The sequence below is a fragment of the Bombyx mori genome, chromosome 7 (genome assembly GCF_030269925.1).
Source record: "Bombyx mori chromosome 7, ASM3026992v2".
Taxonomy (NCBI): domain Eukaryota; kingdom Metazoa; phylum Arthropoda; class Insecta; order Lepidoptera; family Bombycidae; genus Bombyx; species Bombyx mori.
Window position 1 is genome coordinate 5318605 of NC_085113.1, and position 20060 is coordinate 5338664.

The following is a 20060-nucleotide window of genomic DNA, read 5'->3' on the forward strand; positions in this document are numbered from 1 at the left end:
CAGTAACTGTATGAAATACAGTACCACTGAAAAAAATTTCGGATTGTTATACACCGCACTGATAAATGAGTGGACTCCACACTATTTATTACTGCAGCGAAGCACTCGTACGTTCTGATTTGAACAGCAACATTTTTATTACAATGCTTATATGTAAAACGTTGACTTTATGTTTCAGCCATGCCAGTCATGTATGGCGATTTTAATTTAATAAACTCAGAAGCGGTGTTCTAAGGTTACTGCTTAAAATTACCCTTTTCATTGTTTTCCTAAAACGATAGCTCTACAATGAAGTAATCTTCGCTAGATGCTAATTCAGGGTTATTTTGATCCTAAATCAAATGTGATCATTCAGGAGGCTGTGTTTTCATTTTATTAGCAACTACATAAAGCCCATCTAAAAGTAGCCTTAACAAATCATTGATCGTAACATTTGCACGTTGTTACATATCTCGGTACAATCGGCCGGGTCGCAACGGATCGCAAAGGTAAATAATAGTCACGATGCAATCTAGAGTTTATGTGAGATTCCGAAGGCGACCTCCTTAAGGGACTTTCCCCTTTGAAAATTCCACCAGACACTTTAAATTTTCCACATCCATCTCAGAATTACGTTCCAAGAAAATACAGTAACTTTCTACCGAAATTTCACTGGACCCATTTCTTCCGACAATAGGTTTGTTAGCACCGAAGTGCAAGATCTTTTAATTCACCGATGCCCATCCATTACAGCTAACTGTAAATCTTGACTATGAACCTTAATAAGCCATCGACATTCAAAGACTTTATGCACTCCATACCGGGCCTATAAAAATACAAAAGGCACTTTATCACATGTTTAAACGCTGCAAATTGCGGTTAATTCAAGTCTATCTGGAGAATAGGCTGACGCTAATCGAAGGTAGCTCGACAAAAAATAACTTTAACACGAAATCTAGACCGATGTGATGAAAAATCTTAATCAATATATCTATATTATTTATCTATATGTATAAAAATGAATTGCTGTTAATTAGTCTCGCTAAAACTCGAGAACGGCTGGACCGATTTGGATAATTTTAATATCCTGGATAATATTTTGGTTTTGAATTATTTTTAGAAGTCCAGAGAAGGTTTAAATGGTAGATAAATATGAAAATGCTCGGAATTAAATAAAAATAACAATTTTGTTTTCCCTTTCATGTGTCCCCCGTCTGACGGATTTCTTTGTTTGTTTTAAGTTTATTTTATACAAAAGTTTAGGTCTTTTATTTCTCGATTGAGGTACTACCAAGTCTGCCGGGTCAGCTAGTTTATATAAAAAATTAGAACGTTAAGTGAATGTATAAGTGAAATTTATCTTTTAAATACGTTGGTAAAGTCGAGATAACATAAACAAATATTATTTGCACTGATTGACACGCATTTCAGAGTAAAAGAGCATAATGTCCACTGCGATCTTTTATGATCAAGGCTATAAATCGACAAGTAGGCGTTTCTAACTGTAAACCCGATTATGCACAGACATAATATACCTCGTAGTACAACATCTGAGGAAATGACCAGCCATAAATAATCAAAAAACAGTTAAAATACTAGTGGAAACGGTATTAAAGATAAATGAATGATGCGCCGACTTAACATAACCGTGTATTTTCCGCATAATTTTCTAATTTTACACACAAATATTTGGGTCCTACGGCATCGTAAAAATATGTAAGTAAATAAATGCATTATTCAAAAGTTAACAGCACGTTCCATTGACACTATTCAAATATGTGTCATATGGGTTTAAAACAGTTTCACAAAACGGCCTTCATCGGTGCCCACAAATTCTGCAGTCTAATAGTAGAATTCGATGTTTATCTTATGAATATTTTCCACCAAAAAAATACTACGTAGTTTATAGTTAAGTTAGTTTAAACACTCTATCAATTATTTTGGTGAAACAGTTCACTAAGTAGGTATTCTAACCTTAAAACTTTTCGCAGTTTTCCGACAGAAAGACAGCAATTATTATTTATCTATCTATACTAATATATCTGCAGTGGTTTTTACGGATGTTCCGTTATAACTACTGAACCATGCATCCGATTGACTTGAAACTTGGTATCCATGTAGAAAATACGTGCACTTAATGGATAGGCTAATATTTATATGAGCGTTGGACTCTCTACAGCAGTTGCGGGGGCGTTAATGATGAGAATCTTTGTGGGGGGTGAGGAATAATAATGTTAATTTTAAATGCCCAGCGAAGCGGACGGGTACAGCTAGTTCTTCAATAATTAAGTTTACTCACCTGCAACTATAAAACAATATTAGATAGATAAAACTAAAAAATAATTGTCATTTGCAGTACTATGCAATTTCACTACTTCACCACTCTGCATTTCAACTATTTCTCAGCGACAACTTTCGCCGCAGTGACCCTGGGTCAATTATACAAATAGTCGATTCCCTTGCACGTTAACGGTGAATCTTATGTGTACCGATCATGCAAACTGTCGAGACGTTACAATAAATGATACCTATAAAACTACATGGCAGATACATAACTCCCAAATAGTAACGTTTAAGCAATCTTTTTTTTTTATTGCTTACGTGGGTGGACTAGCTCACAGCCCATCTGGTGTTAAGTGGTTCCTGGAGCCCATAGACATCTACAACGTAAATGCGCCACCCACCTTGAAAGTAATAATAAACTAGATAGCTATATACTATAAAAATCTCAAGTGATAATAAACTAGATAACTAGTGGTTCGTAAGAAGAATATACAAATAAAAATATATATTTGAGTTAATGATTATGCGTTCACCGAAAAAAAATTAGATCAATTTTTTTAGTAATTACATCAAAATAACAGTCAAGTCTCTTTCAAAGCCCTTTTAAATACAAGTTCTAATTACGAAAATATAATTTAAAAATAGTTCATAAAATATATTAACGAGTTTACACACCTGTGCGTGCTCTAGCATATTTTGAAATCGGACTACGGAGGGGCGACTTTAAACAAAGAATAAAATTGTTCTTTTACGTAAAACAAAATCTATTCAACTGTATAAACATGTTTAATGCGACTGACATTGAATCTCTTACAAATAGAATTGAAGTGTTGAACTTTTAGACGGAGATACTAGTTTAAAGTACTTACACAAAATATATATATAGTCAGGTCATAAATTCTGTCACATGTTTAATGTAAAATAATTGAAAAAAGTTTATTCATTATGTAACCATTCATATACCAAAATGAACTTAATAAAACATAGATTCTTATGACACTAAAGTTTATTCAAAATGACCTCCGTGATTTTGAATACAGGCCTTCAATCTGCACGGCCAGTCGTCTATCGCAGCACGAACGAGGTCCATGTCAATATCGGCGGCTGCCTTAATCAAGGATGTCTTGAGTGACTCCAAATTGGGATGAGGCTTTGAGCACGCCTTTTCCTCCAAGTGTTGCCATATCTTGTAATCTAACGGATTCAAATCTGGACTGGAGGAGGGCCAGTCTTCGTGCCGGATGAAGTCGATTTCACGCGCCGCCAGCCAGTCTTGTGTGCTCTTCGCTCTATGAACTGGCGCCGAATCTTGTTGGAATACCCAGTGCCTGTTATTGAACATGGTATGAGAAACAGGTACCACAAGGTTCGTCAGGACTGTATTTTGATACACAACTGCATTCGTTTTTACACCTTTCTCACAAAAATGTACCTCTGTTAAGCCCCAATAAGAAACTCCCAACCATACCATGAGCGAGGATGGAAAATGACCTCGTTGGACACGCGGAATACGGTTGTTCGCTTCTTCATTACTGTGTGCGTACACCTTATCATTTTTTTTGTTGTAGCTCTCTTCTACGGTAAAAATTTTTTCATCCGAAAAAAGAATTTCCCGATATTTTTTTCCCGCGTACCGCTTCAACAAAGCGCGGCATCTCTTCAGTCTCAGGTCCATTAGACGAGCATTCAAACGATTTCCTGTTTTTCTTCGATATGCCCGAAGCCCTAATAAGTCTTCATTTAACACCCTTTTCACCGTGGTTCTGCTTAACCCCATCTGAAGGGCCAACAGTTTCTGCTTACGTTTGGGATTTCTTTGAATTCGCGCCTTCATAGCTTTTATCACTGCTGGAATCCTAACAGACCGAGGGCGACCACTTCTTGACCTGTCATCTACACTAGAGTCTTCATTGTATCGTTTGATGGTACGATAAACGAATCTTTTGGTTATATTCAAATTTTTCAGTATGTTAAAAATTTGAATTGGCGCGTAACCGCAACGATGCAACGCAATAACTGCAACACGGTCTTCTTTAAGCGTCCACTCCATATTTAAAAATGAGTAAAATTCTAAATGTATACTATTTTTATTTTCATGAACAATTCGAAATTCGGGTTCAATAAACTTTTTTGTGGCCAGCATTCTAAAAGAAAAGTTATTACTGTGTGACAATACTTATGACCTGACTAGGTATACATAGTTATGCTTACAAATGTTTTACGTAATATTATTTACCTAAGTTGATGATGTAATTTTTATGACCTATTGAATCGGAACAGTTGGAAAATCATAAAAAGAAACCTTTAAATGCGATATTTAAGATGACTTAAGTTGTCTTTTAATAATAGTCTAGTTTTAATACATAGTGTAAGACCTAAAGAAACCTTGCTAAGTGAAGAAAATGACATAAAACTAAAACGCAAGAACACGTGACCAAATAATATCACGTTCCGTTAAATAATAAAAATAAACCACGTAATTGTCTCTGACTGTGGGGTCTGTTTCCCGAAATTTACTATTGCATCACAAATTACCCACCGCTGTCACCCTTTGAGATGTGAACACAGATAATTTACAAAACATTAACGCATAACTCTCATTTTTTTTTTGTTTAAGCTTGTCATAACTGTTTTTGTTTTTAAATAATATTTTCTTTTTGGCATAGTCACTATCGTAATTTTTTTTAATAGTTACAGCGTTTGAAAAAAATATTTTGACTAGATTATGTGGGCCTAGAAACACACACTCCTCCTTCCCTTGGGTGTCTTAAAAACGAATGCACTGCGATCGCTAACCATCATTTACTAATGGTAGGGCGTAATATAAGCCCGCGCGTGTAGTTTATTACCACCATCTTCTGTATCGGCCCTGAAGTCGTGCATTTCGTTCTTAAGGGGGGACAGCCGCGCTTCCCAAACAAATAACACTTCGACCTCATGTCACAGAATATGTTTCACGTTGTAATATCTATGGGCTATGTAACCGCTTTATCAGATACTCTGTGGGCCCATTACTGATCGACGAAACAAAAAAAAATACCTATGAATGAAATTATGGGGACCTAAATCAATCTTTATGAACTATATCTCTTAATAACTATACTTAAAAATAGATGAGCAAGATCATCTTCTGCAGCTTGGTTCAACATTATTGTTCATCCAAGATTTCCTTGTATAATATAACATTTAATTGTTTACTTAGGTCTACTATGTAAATAGGTATCTACTTACTAAAAAATCATCAAGACATAGTCTACTGTGAGCAATTTCAATTTTACTGTATGTAAACTTTTATTTTAAAGCATGAACCAGGCGTTAATAATGACAGGTTGTCGGGTGACCAAAAACGTTTAACAAAATATTAAGTCATTAATGTCTACACAATAACGAGGAACATTCAAAACGGCATACTATTAGTCCAATTATAGACATTATGTAGAAGTTATAAATTGTAGTTACAATCTGACATTTGTTGGAATTATCTGCCATGGAAGTACATTAGCATTGATCGAAATTGAACCATTTCACACTGTCTAAGAATAAACTAAAACTTGTTAATAACATATAAGGCAACACTAGATGATGACCGAGCTTGGTAATTTTTTTTTTTTTGATAACGCCATCTTGTTATGTCTTTATAGCGGTTAGTATAGTATTATTATTCGCCAATAGATGTCGGGAAGAGTTGATTATTGAAAACACGAATAAAACAACATTTTCTGAAAATAAATCGTAGCTAGATCGATTTATCGCCCCCGAAATCCCCTGTATACTAAATTTTATGAAAATCGTTGGAGCCGTTTCCGAGATTCAGATTATATATATATATTAATATACAAGAATTGTTCGTTTAAAAGTATAAGATAGGAGTGGGTGATATAAATCGTATATAGATTCAATATCTATATATCGCAGCAATATCGTTGAATCCGATATCGCCCCGCACGAAATCTATATATCGATATCAGCCGATACACGATATTGCTCGATGTGATGCGCATCGCCATATCGGACCGATTCGTGAATCGAAATCTATATTTCGATATCAGCCGATACACGATATTGCTCGATGTGATGCGCATCGGCATATCGTACCGATTCGTTAATATCAGCAATATTCGTTTGGTTCGTATCGAATCGGCCAGAGTGAGTGAGCGCACGATAGGGATATCATGTGATGAATGAAACAGAAACAGGCATTATCCATACAATTGTAAACCTTATATTTAAGTCCATATGTCTGTAGATTATTCTTAGCGTATCAGCAGGATACAATTAAGGAAAGAAGTTTCAACTTTCGACCCTAACTTGAATGCAGTATAGCCTATTTGCATCGTTGAATTTAATTTCACGCACTTTGACCTTGAAATAGAATTTTTGGACAAGTGTTTATAAATACTTAAAAGTTTTATGTGTTTGATTTTTAAAGTACACATTTTTCTATTTTTAGTTGAATCCAAATAATTGAGTTTATTTCTTGTGTTTGTATTAAACTTTTGAAATCTACACTCTTTTGGTATATTTTGTAATTTTAAATTAAGACACAAAATACTAAAAACTGAAAATAATGTAGCCAGTCCTAAGCCTGGTAAAAGCATGAAGGAAAGTTTTTTTGATATTTTTATTTTCATGTTCTTTTTATTACTTTAAGATCATATTATAAATTGATATCAGAAAACCAACCGTATAACGTTGACTTAAATCTATATCTACTACAATATTATATCAGCGTATCGTTTCAAATCTCAAATATCATGAATCGAGAAAATCTACTAGCATCCATCAATATATAGATTCAGAAAATATATAGATTCAATATCCGATATTGATCCTCGATATATAGATACGATTCGATACGCGGCAAAACCGATATTACCCACTCCTAGTATAAGATAAGCGAATTCGATTTTTAGTAATACAAACTATTGTTTAAAAGGTACATATCGCGTACAGAAATAAATTTTGTTGACGCATAGGTATATCCGTATCGAATCAATTTTGTTCACAGACAACTTTGAATTATTCGTAGAATAACATAAATTGACGTTTATTGTGATCCGTGCCATGCCAATCGGCATTATTGAAACGCGCCACTTTCGCCGCTATGTCGGGTTGTGGCTTTCTTCTGTCAATCTCCATGGGTACACGTAATTGGAGCAATATTTGCAAAACTTTAGAGTATACTGAGTTTTTACGATATCGATATCGATCTATCTCGTATACTCAAACGACGTTAATGTGTAGTTCTCATCACTATGACCATTTATTTCTGCTTCTGGAAAATAAGACTTGACCTAAAGGTCTTAGTTACCAGGTCAAAAATCCCTTAAAAAAATGCTTTTGGCCTTACTCCAGTTCGAAACTTGCCCTGTACTCTGATATTGGTATAGACATTATATGTACGAGCAACTATCAGAGGAGTATATTGCTATTACACTAATATTTTTCGCAATTCGGTGGTTACTGTAGGTGTAGTCACATCTGAATTTGGCTGCCGCCGATCACCTTTCGAACTAGGGTACATAATTCTTTCATAGCTTACCAGACAGGGTGCAGGAAAAACCATTTACGGTTTAACATTTAGGTGGTGGAACATTACTTTAACTTTTTTAATTATTTTTTTCTTCTTTTTATTGCTTAGTTGGGTGGACCAACTCACGGTCCACCTGGTGTTAAGTGGTTACCGGAGTTCATAGACGTAAATGTCACCACCCACCTTGAGATATAAATTCTAAGGTTTCCGTTTTTTTTATAGTACTAAATAAATTCATAATATAATTATATATACATAGTATAATTATGAATTTCATTCGTTAAAACGGAACGAGTTTTCCAATTAAATCCGTTTTCGCACCAAAAATGACTAAATTTAACGTCTTAAAATGCATTGTTACCATCGTAATTTATACAACAATTGACGTGCTTACATATCGTCGCTGTCAAACCAAAATCTGCTATGTGCAAAAACTCTATTTTGAATTAACGAGTAAAAACATTTTCGTATAAAATTTTATATGAAGGTGAATTTTTAAGAACTATATCAAAATATGAAAGCTATAGATAAATATTAAAGCTATAGACACATAACAATTTTTTTTATATGGCAGGGCTGTGAACTATACGAAAAGGTCAAAAAGTAAAAATCTCAAAAAGTGCACATAGCAGATTTTGGTTTACCAACTACGATATCTTTTAGCTCTTATTCCAGGAGAAACCTTTATGTACATTTTTTTTTCTGTAACTCCTACGGCGCATGCGTTTTCGCTGGTTCATTTATAATTTATTTCAAAATCAATGGTTTGAGGTTTCCCTAGGTAAACTGGTCAGCGTTACTGCAGTGCGGGCTTTCAAGCATTACGTAAACAAACTTTCAATGGTTTTAAACCCCCCTCCACTCACCGCAAAAATTCTAAGCCGTGAATTCTCCTACCGAAGTAACATATTTTTTTCGAAGCTTATTGCTTAAGGAAGTCGCGAGATTCCTAATTAAAAACAGTGCGATTTCAATTCTATGTGTGTGTCTACTTATTAAACTAAATTATTGGAATTTTCACGCACTACATAATGTATAATTATGCATCTAATCTGTATTAATCAATTAGATTGTATATGCCCAAAATCTGATTATACATCAGCCTCTATCGACTTTTTCTTAGTTCAATACAAAAAGCATCAATGGTTATTTAAATTTTGCCGCAAAAAACTAGTCCTCCTACAACCATACAAGTCGTTTACCCAGAAACCTTATGGATTATACCTTTAAAGGAAGCTAGAAAGCTGTAGATGTGAGAGGTGCCCGATTGCGACAGTGAAATGAAAGATCGTATGCAAATAAAATGGTGACAACTAACAACAAAAGGGCCAGTCAGATATTTTTCGGAACTTTGGTTTATTGACACTTCAATCGTTTATTTATTTATTGGCTTTATTGTTAAACTAGGTGGACGAGCTTATCTGGTGTTACGTGATCACCGGACATTAACAGTAAATGTCGGCACCCACCGTGAGACTTAAACTCTAAGTCACAGTTTTTCAGTACACCGGCTGCTCCACCCTTGGAACCGAAAGGCATTACTGCTTCACGACAGAACAGGGCCGGGTGATGGTACTTACCGTTGCGGACTCAAAAGTTTCGGGTAACAAGGCAACGCAAAGCTGCCTTCGCACGAAACATGTCTTGTCGGACCCCCCGGATTCACTCTCGGTACTATTAGGACCCTCAAGCACCGGTTACCAACCTCATCGAACACGTCGATTGCGACGAAAAATTCGACAAGCGAACTAACCCTTGGACATAGCCCACTGAGTTTCACGCCGGATCTTCTCAGTCGGTCGCAATTCCTATCCGGTGGTAGATTCTGCAAAACACTGCTCTTACTAGGGTTAGTGTTAGAAAATTCTCTCAGGTTGAGCTGGTGAGCTCACCCACCCGTCTGGGTTTAGCTGGAATAGCCTCTCAAGCTACCAGCGAATAGGTAGGGAAAAAAAAGACTCCAGACATACAGAACGTTGACACCCTATCACCAATAATTACGCAATTTATGAGTTTGGCGGGTTAGATTTTTATTAGACGATATCATTGCTTCACAGTGGAAGTTATTCGTGAAAATTTGTAAAGTAGGTACGCCTTTTAACACAGTCGCAGCGCTAAATATGAATGCACTGAGCGTCTTATCCTGCTGGACACGACGAAGTCACTTACAAATTAAATTAAATTAAAATAAAGTAGGTATTTGGTGAACAACGGTATATTTAAATAAACACAAAACTTTTTCAGCATCTGTAATCATTGTGTCATTTATAAATATGCATTACTCGATGCTATACGTCCCGATACCAATATATCACAAGTGTTTCATATTATGTTAAAAGACCTACTAACACAATTCATTTACGTACATATGTTGTCGCTAAATAACGGCAATTTTTTTGGAGAATTTTTGACAAATCATACTTCAGTAAATTTTAAAACTAGCCGTTGTTAAATTACAGGCCAAAACTCAAGCTCAAGACACCACAAGAAATTAGTTAAGAAGCTTTGAAGTAAAGTTTTAAGGATTTATTTTTAAACAGGTCAAAAAATGTTTATGTGAACGACTTACAATCACGCGAAAGGTTCACACGCACCGGTTGTAAAATATATGTGTGTTTAAGACATTCTCGATCATTAATATCCGGACACGCCTTCATTTTAGTCGCATTGATGGTAGTTTGTTTTAATTACTAGCGGCTATTCTGCAGTAAACTGTGGCCCGCACGCCAGCTATTAATATAACAATATGTGTGATTGCGGCGCTGATGTTGGCAATTTAAATCATATTTTTTTCGCGTGCTCCTTAAATGACTGTTCCTCATTTATTGATTTATTAACATCCCTTGGTATTCCACTCCCGACTTCTATTAATACTTTGCTGTGTACTATGAACTATGATATTTATTTATGTATTTCAAATTTTATCCTGAAACAATATCAAATTGTAATTATGTATATAAATACCTACCTGATCCATTCTTTTTAATTATCCGTTTTTTCCTTTTTCTCCTGTTTCCCTACCTTTACCCTTGTATGTGGCTAAATGCACAAACAGTGCAAGCTAAAAAAGAAAAAAAAAAAAAAAAACTTCTAGCTGTCACAAATCATGTTACAGATTAACTTTGCGAATCAGTTGATTAGTTGACTAAGTGATTGTTATATTTCATGATGCAATCTTCACTTTTTTTTAATTGCTTAGATGGGTGGACGAGCTCACAGCCCACCTGGTGTTAAGTGGTTACTGGAGCCCATAGACATCCACAACGTAAATGCGCCACCCACCTTGAGATATAAGTTCTAAGGTCTCAAGTATAGTTACAACGGCTGCCCCACCCTTCAAACCGAAACGCATTACTGCTTCACGGCAGAAATAGGCAGGGTGGTGGTACCCACCCGCGCGGGCTCACAAGAGGTCCTACCACCAGTCACTTCTTTTTTTTCTTATTACCGGCACGACTCTCCCTAAAATTCGCTGCGTTTTAATGCTTTATTACAGTACCGACCGGTGAGCTCGCGCAAGCATTATCCTAACGACTATTAGTATTATCTCACACATTATCCAATTCAATTACTTAGCCGGAAATGCTTGCAGAAGACCATTAATATTACCTACCCTTTATACATATTAAACATAAATACAAAAATCAACTACATATGTACCTATCTATATATTAATACGTGAAGCAAAAACTTTGTATCCCTTTTTACGAAAATTGCGAGGACGAAGGAGTATGAAATTTTCCACACTTATAGAGAATATAGAGAAGAAGTGCACAATGCTAATATTTTTTTTAAATAATGCATAAAAGATACATTAAATCAATAAAGAAAACGTTACACACACTACATACCATGTGTTTGACGCACACACGCATGCATACTATTTATTGTCAAACTTTTGTTCTTGACGTCTGTTGTCAAATTGAGAATAGATTAAATATTGTTTGTCTTTGTTAATATTTTTTATAGTGTAGTCTTGGCGAAATTTGTGATTATAGAAGTATAAAATACAATCATAATAGTGTACAAACTTACAATTCCAATTAATTATAGTCGAATTTCGACTACTGCGGGACCTCTAGTAATAGTAAAAACGTAATGTCATTGATACATGTGAAAAATCTTGACTTACGTAATCTTGTCATACATACATGTTTATGAATTAAATATGAATTATGAGTACAAAGGCGATGTATTTAAGACCGCATGCTGCAAATAACGTTTTTAATACTGTAATATCAATCATATCTAATCTAAATAAATTTATTTGATAATTATAATTACACGCATATGTTGCTTTTTATTGCCATAATAGGCAGACGATTATACGGCTCATTTGATGGTGAGCGGTTACCAGGTCGTCGGAAATGGACGTAAGCAATGCAAGCAGTGTTACACGACACTGGTACGTGCGTCGAAGCGACCTCTCATACGCCGAAGATCGCGTGCATAGCATTATCGGCCCTTTACGACCAAGGAATGACTCAACACCTTGTATTGATTGCCTTAAAGCCTATGCTTTTGTTCCACGCTTCATTGTTGCAATTAGCCGGTAATTTCTTTGTTAGCCGTATTATTGTTTCATCTTTAATTTAAAAGTGAGAATTCGTTCTACTTTCCTCCATTCTGTGAGGCAGTAAGAAGCTTTTTTTTCTCAGGGAAAGAGGAGTAGTAAGTACTATGTAATTGCGCTCTCCAATAGTGAGCAGTACTATTTGATGAGCAATCTTTAATACTGTATTAAAAAAACATTGCTGTGCCGTTTATTTTATACATTTTACTGTAAATAACGGTTAGAATGCTTTGCAATTGTCGTAGACTAGCGACCCGCCCTCGCTTCGCTTCGGAAACTGTAATTTTTTATTGATTTCTCCACTATTTAATGGATGTTATATACATATAAACCTTCCTCTTCAATCACTCTATCTATTAAAAAAAATCGCATCAAAATCCGTTGGTAAATTGTAAAGATTTAAGCATACATAGGGACAGAGAAAGCGACTTTGTTTTATACTATGTAGTGATACAGGACGAGACACTATGAGCCCATTGCATTCAAAAATTATCGCTAATACTAATTACTGCTTTTACTATTCAATTTAGCAATTCCGTAATACAGCATTGATCATAATTATATGCTTCACACGTACAAAGTCCCCGGTTCAATGTCGGACGGAAACATACATTATGTATATTGCTTTAGCAAATCCTCATCGATTTTTATTTTATATCGTGAATTCATTCAAACACGATTTCGCGGTAAAAATAAAGTAATGTCAACATTTCTGAATCCCACGAACCACGCGGAAGAACGTTGACAATGTGTAGCGAACGAAATGGTAGAAACGGTTGTAATTAAAGTTAGAAAGTGGATACGAAACAAGTACTGCACCGGATAGTGTAATCTCTTAAATGGACTCTGGAGAAAAGGGGTTAACAAACTTTCTTCTTTCCAAAAATAATGAAGAATGAAGGTATATCGTAACTTTAGAAGACAATACAATAACAACTACTTTTACGAATTAATCTCGCCTTTTTTTATTGTCATTATGTTATTTCCCACGTTTCGATTACTTTACAGTACACGTGGTCACGGACGACTAAGGTGTATGAAAATTGAATATTGTGCTAACCACTCGTACTGTCTATTTATCTAAAAATAAAATATTTCTAGACTTATGATAGGTATGGCTTTCATAGAATACAATTGAGACTTCGTATGCCCATTCTATAATATGAGGTCTCGTTACAAAAATGGTGCCTAGGATCATATCTACTACAAAGTGGACCATAAGTTCGTCAATCTAAAGCAATGAAAAGATTACCATTATCAATCTAAAGAGGTGGGAGGTGGGTAAGGACTTCAAATAATTCAGATAAAGATAACAACTAGGTACAAATGAAAAAATAATCACAGATGCCTTATTGCTTTTCTTGCACCGTTAAGTCTGTATTTATTTAGAACGTGCGCATCACTTATTTCATATTTATTGTATTGCTAATAAACTACTAATTTTCAACAAAATAGTAAATTGCGAATTGGAAGGGAACTCCGAATGTAGTAGTAGCTCTTTGACTAACGCCGTCGATGTCAATGGTCAACTTTAACCGCTTACAATTAGATTGTAACTATGTATACTCGTTTTCCATTGATGGTAATAAAAAACGCTTCCCTTATTCCGTGGTCTATATAACCAAATTTTTTTTTAAAACGTGTTCGCCAACGCCAACATCAAAGATTTAAATCTATAATATTTTTTAATTTCAAACGTGAATTACCATTTAAGCCATCAAAGTAAACAATATACATCAAAGAGCTCAGCATCAGTTTACCTAAAATAAATGAAGCCGGATATTTCCCAAATTTAGCGACTCTTTCAAATCACGTATAAAGCCGAGGAGACGCATCGTTTACGACACCAAAGCTGTGTTGTTTTTATTTGTCTTCCGCCATTGAAAGCGCACGTACCTACAGTTCAACTTAAGATGGATAGAATGATGAAATAGAATTTAAAAGCCCACTGAGTTTCTCGCCGGATTTTTTCAGTGGGTCGCGTTTCCGATCCGATGGTAGATTCTGCGAAGCACTGTTCTTGCTAGGGCCAGTGTTAGCAACACTTCCGGTTTGAGCCCCGTAAGCTCACCTACATGTTAGGGCGAAGCTGAAATAGCCTCCTAAGGCTATCAGCATAGATAGGAAAAAAAAGAAATTAAAATACTCAAATAATTTGGTAACTTTATGTACGTTTCTGCTCCTGTGCCTGCTCCCCTCTATTACCTACGGCTGTCAAACATGGAAATACACGCTACGCGTAAAGAACAAAATCAGGTCTTGTCAACGAAGTATGGAGAGAAGCATTACGAATGTGAGAAAAATACAAAAAATCCCACATAATGTCATACGGGAAAAGACTAAAGTTATAGATGCACTACATTTCTCACAAAAGTTAAAGTGGCGCTGGGCAGGCCATGTAGCCAGGATGAGCGATGACCGCTGGACCTGTAGACTCACGCTATGGCGGGGGCCTGCAGGTATTAGAAGGAAAGGAAGACCGGTAACGCGTTGGGACAACGATATAATAAAAATCGCTGGTAAAAACTGGAAGACAATTGCCAAAAATAAAGACAAATGGAAAAGTCTGGAGGAGGCCTTCACCCTCACATAAGAGGGGTTCTTGCATGCCTGCATGCTAAATTAATATAACCTTTTTTATATCTTTTATGTTGATCCGACTAATATTATACACAATTTATTAAGAATTCTATCATAATTAGTATCTATTATTATTAATGTATTATCAACAATTTTTTTATAATTTTTGTAATGTCAATTTTTTTTTAAATGCAAGAAGTAAAAGGCTTTTTATATTTTATTTATTTATTTATTATATGTACGTTTCAGAAATGCATTTACGGCATAGAAATTTTTTTTTTTTTTTTTTTTATTGCCCTTGTAGGCAGACGAGCATACGGCCCACCTGATGGTGAGTGGTTACCGTCGCCCATGGACTTCAGCAATGCCAGGGGCAGAGCCAAGCCGCTGCCTACCGTTAAAAGAAAATATGTTCTTACCTAAGTACATAATGCAGCACTTTAATCGACCCGGTATCGCTAATGTCACTTTTTTTTATTGCTTATATGGGTGAACGAGCTCACAGCCCACCTGGTGTTAAGTGGTTACTGGAGCCCATAGACATCTACAATGTAAATGCGTCACCCACCTTGAGATATAAGTTCTAAGGTCTCAGTATAGTTACAACGGCTACCCCACCCTTCAAACCGAAACGCATTACTGCTTCACGGTAGAAAATAGGCGGGGTGGTGGTACCTACCCGTGCGGACTCACAAGAGGTCCTACCACCAGTGATTACTACCGTATATCACTGTTGTGCCAGAGGGATCATCAAGCTGCAACATGAACACTACCTGGTGTTAAGCACTTGTCGTAGTCCGTAGATTTCAATCGCAATGTGATTAACAACCTAGAGATATGAGGGCGTTTTAAACATATTCGCCATAGAATACTTCAACACGGCTTTCTAACGCCTATGCGGATTTGACAGATCTCAAACGAGATCAAACGAGAGAGAAGTGGTCAGTTTAGTGCGAAGGTCACCTCGGAATCATCGGTGCTACGGCCATTAAGCCTCTCCATCGACGAACTATCAAAAACCTACCCAAACAGCGCCGCATGCCTCTCATGAATACCCTAGTGGATCAGAGGCAGAGAAGGTTGAGGAGCACGGCCTTACATCAGGAATTGCTTTCAATATTACTCTCTAGGTGTTTATCCTTTAAACTACGATTTAGATGTTGATTGTTCAAACAGAATGCTACTTTTCAACCACTTCAACAATACCACAACCTTCAATCAGTACTTTGTATCTTAAATATTTTTTATTAATGTATTCTGGTAGGGAATTCTCGATTTACGTGAATCATTAGTAACAGAGGAAATGAAAGGAAAGAAATGTAAACTTATAAAAAAAAGGTAACTCCTTTGTACAAATGCAATTAGAAATGTAACAAACGAATAAAAAGTACTTTTGTTAGACGAGGCACCTAATTTTTTATGACGCTCGTAAAATACAAGCCCTGTGTGTTTGCGCCATTGCGCTACGTGAGACGTTGTAAACATTCGTAACTTGTCAATATTGATTGGATTACCGGTCAGCGACCTACGAACCGTGTAAGCGAACTACTCTACTACCTACGACCATTGACTACCAATCTGCACTGACCCTAATCTAAGTAATCTTTGGGTACATATGGTTATCGTCTGATGAAAGAAAGCGTACCAATCGAATGGCCGTATATCTTTGAAATGTATTTACTATAAACTATTGTCCTATTAATTAATGATAATTATAAAAAAAGTAAGTAAAATAAATTCTTACGAATTTGCGCTAAATCCTTTTCGAGCAGATCACATTTTGTTAGAGGCCGGACAATATTTCTTAGTTTAGACCAAAATAGATTGAAGTAAATGCAACTTTTTTTTTATAATTGAGGGATTACTGGTGGCCCGGAGGTCTTTCCAGTTTCACCAGGACAGGTGGACAAGCAAAGGCTTAACCAAGAGGGGTGGGATTCGCTAACAGCTGCCCGAGCTCCTCCAAAGAAGACCCTAACACCTCAAGAGCAGCTGCTTCGCTAATGAATCTACTACCGAGCCGGAATCGCGACCCGTCGAGAAGATCCGACAAGACACTCAGCGGACTGATGCATCGGTTAAGTTGCACGTCGAACTCTTTGCCGAGTTCGACGAGTACGGTTACTGGGGTCCCCAAGGCTGCTTCTATTGTTAGAGCTGAAGGTGTCTAATGCAAGAGTTGAAAATAAATGCAACTTGTTTTTCATGTAGTGGGCAGATACGATTCTAGAGCCGACCCTAATTTATTGCGTTCACTGGAGCCTATAGATCTTATCTTATTTGAGGGGCTAGACGGACGAATAGACCGACACTTCGATCCTTACTTCTCCAAGCCCGCACACACACCAGAATGAACATACAGCCGGCCATTTTGATGCGAAATCAATTTTATTAATTGCAAAAATTATCAAACAAGCTAGTATACTAGTATTAATCGACTTGCTCCAATCCTGCAGACAGGTATTAATACGTACTTAACACAAAACGACTTCCGCGCTGGAGGAATAACGTCGTGTAATAAAGACGAAGCACGGAAAAACTGTACTTTGTATACTTTGCGTAATTACTCTTGGTAGGGTATATTGTAAGCCCACATGGTACCACTATCCTCTCTATTGCTGCCGGGAAGCAGTAATTCGTTCAGGTGAAGAGTGAAAATGCCCTTATACAACACAATTGAAGCTTCAACCTGATCTGTCAGGGTGGGTGGAGGGATTCAGATTATTCTCTAGTTGGGTGGGTGGTGGTATTCAGATTATTCTCTAATTTACTGTGATTTTGGTTACCAAATTATGAAATTAAGAACATGAATACAAAAACCAGATAAGGATACTGTACTGGGGTTGGATGATGGATAAGTGATTGTTCTAGATGAGTGAGAAAACCAGAGTTGTTAATTCTGATTGTCATAATCTTATAAAAAAAAACATTCTTCCTCAGTTAAATAGTCTTAACAATTTTGTTTTCATTGAATTATTTCAAACCAAATTCTAAATTGTGCAAATCTCATCTATATCTACTAATCCATCTAAAGTCGAAGCCCTCACTCGGTTTATAGTCACTATTATTTATATTCAATTTTGTTTACTGAAGATTTCTGTCAGAAGAATAATTGACATTACTCAGCAATTATTTTATTTAAGTTGATAACTTCACCTTAGATCTGTTTTATTAACAAATAAGTAGTATGCATGGAATAGTAAATCAGTTGACTTGGTGACACAGTCACCGCTCTAGACCGCTGAGTGGAGGGCCATTGATACAATTCCCACATTGGGAACACATACAAGTGAAAAACAAGTTTGTTTGCTCTTTGTCTGAGTGTTTCATCTATACATATAATTATATTTTTATCCATATATTATATCTCAGTCTCTAGTTCTCTAAGTCTCATAGTACAAAAATCATAATAATATGTTGGTATCAGATAACATGCATGATTTGAACCTGTTTTTATTTTATTTGATTTCTTCAATCAGAAATGGATGGTGGATGTGAAAGGCAAGAGACCGAAAAGAATTAATTGGGTGGACATTAGTTGAAGAAGAGAATCAGAAATTCTTTAATCAGAATTTAACGTAAATAATAAGTCAACAATAGTAAACACATTACAAGCAAATTTCAGACTCCTGAAATTCTAATTTCAGCAGTCTTCATTTACAAATATTCCTAAGATTTCTTTGCAGTATCGTTAGTTGTTTTTATTACAAAAATGTCAACTGCAAAGAGCACATTATTAATTCCTATTTACATTTTTTTTGTTTTACATTAAACTTCCTTTTCCATTTCTTCTTCAAGGACATTGGGAAAGGATTAGACCAGGGACAATGGGGTTGGGACCTGGAAAAGTACAAATTGATGGTGAGTTAGATAAATAAAGTTCTATTCTTATGCATAGCTGTTTAACCTTAAGTTACTGAACTCAAACTGATGATTGCGATGTGTATAATAATCCTTTATGTATTGTTTTTTAAATCTTAATTTTGTTATACTGAATATTCTACTAGCAGTACTATATTTAATCAAGTTTAATATTGTTAGTTGTAAAATATAAAAATACATAAATCTTTATATTTTTACTTACACAACATATTGAGTGTCTGTTCCTCTTTAATATACATTGCAAAAAAGCATGCAAGTTTATTGCATGATAACAACAGCTAAATTAAACTCTAATGCTTATTGGATAAACTTACTAAAAACAAAAGTTATCATAATCATCAAATTATAATGTAATTCTTTAAAATTTTAAGAATTTATGTACAGATTATAATGACGCATAATCGATAAATCAAGGTTGCCCATACAGAATGCAGTTGCAGTTTTGCAACACTGAAACTGCTTACCGCTGATCTGAAGAGCATGTACCGTAAGCATAATTAATTGTAACGGTTTTTGCGATTACAAAGAAAATTGTACTATAGTTTTCGACTTTTAAACAAAAATAACTAAACTCCAATGGGGAACTTCGGTAAATTATGAACATAAACAGTAACTTACGGCGCGACAGGTGTACACAAAAGTCCAAGCTTCAAGAAAGTTTTTAATTACAATAACTGAGAAAACTTCACAGTGTTGACACTTATATTAGCGAGTATTCACTTTTGATTTGAATTTTCATGGTCTTCAACGATCTCAAGGAAATGCTATCAAGAACTAAAAATCCCTCGATGACCGCCCGCACCGCACGCACGCAAGCACTTAAATTGTCTTGTATTTTGTGAGCAAGCCAGCCATTTTATGTTTTCTCTCGGTAACATTCATATTCCTCAGACCTAAGAACTATTTTACCATGTTATATTGCAAAAACTTCACAACTTGAGTTGTCAAAAAAGCAACACACTACATCGTCAGTGTTTTGTTAAGTGTAAATAGTCTATGGTTGTCAGCAATGTCAGCATATTCTATTTTAGACACAGATCACCCCTAGATAATAGTTTGGGTTTAGATAATATACATATGTATTTATTAAAATACCCTATTATTCAGAGGCTACCGAGGGATATTATATTAAATGTGCACAAGTAGGATCTCAAATCTCAATTCCATGTATAGTAACCGGCAAACATCGTGAGCAAATGACCTTGACTGCGCAGAACCGAATTTTAGATC

General features: G+C 35.7%; 1 protein-coding gene and 1 non-coding gene across 4 annotated transcripts in view; both read right to left on the minus strand.

Annotated features, from left to right (window-relative positions):
- LOC101740250 (klarsicht protein) overlaps positions 1-19821 on the minus strand; it is a 358174-nt gene extending 338353 nt beyond the window's left edge. For all 3 annotated transcript variants that reach the window (XM_062669363.1, XM_062669362.1, XM_021351399.3), the window contains exon 1: positions 19449-19821. The gene's annotated coding sequence lies outside the window, so the exon portion shown is untranslated. The remainder of the gene's footprint in view (positions 1-19448) is intronic.
- Mir2780a-1 (microRNA mir-2780a-1) lies at positions 3933-4023 on the minus strand. Its single transcript, NR_107357.1, has one exon. It is a non-coding gene; the product is annotated as a microRNA mir-2780a-1 (primary transcript).
- Positions 19822-20060: the final 239 nt, after the last annotated feature.